This window comes from Plasmopara halstedii, assembly GCF_900000015.1.
Source record: "Plasmopara halstedii genome assembly, contig: Scaffold_291, whole genome shotgun sequence".
NCBI lineage: Eukaryota > Oomycota > Peronosporomycetes > Peronosporales > Peronosporaceae > Plasmopara > Plasmopara halstedii.
The window spans coordinates 98,490-98,957 of NW_020187212.1; positions in this window are offsets into that span (position 1 = coordinate 98,490).

A 468-nucleotide genomic window follows, 5' to 3' on the forward strand; every position below is an offset into this window, starting at 1 on the left:
AATTCAATCTCTTTAAAGTGGATGCGGAATGGTGTTGGAACACCAAACATCTGGAGGCTTTTAAAGGGGTCAAAGACAGCCTCCTGCATGCACCAATACTGGCGGTGCCAGACCCTGATGGACCTTTTAGCGTCGTCTGTGACGCTTCGGACTTTGCTATCGGCTGTGCACTGCTGCAAGCAGACGCCTAGGGACGATATCGGGTGATCGCGTTCAAATCTCAACAGCTCAAACCTGCAGAGAAGAACTACCCCGTTCATGACAAGGGGCTACTTGCGATGAAGTATGCACTTGTCAAGTTCAGGGCTCCAAGTCGTTTGTGATCTACACAGATCATGCGTCAGTACGCACTGGGACTCAGTCGCCCCACCTCTCGCAGAGGATGGCTATATGGCTATCCTTCTTTGCGTAATATAACTTCGAGGTGAAGTATAAGCCGGGAAAGCAGAATGCTTTGGCTGATGCGTT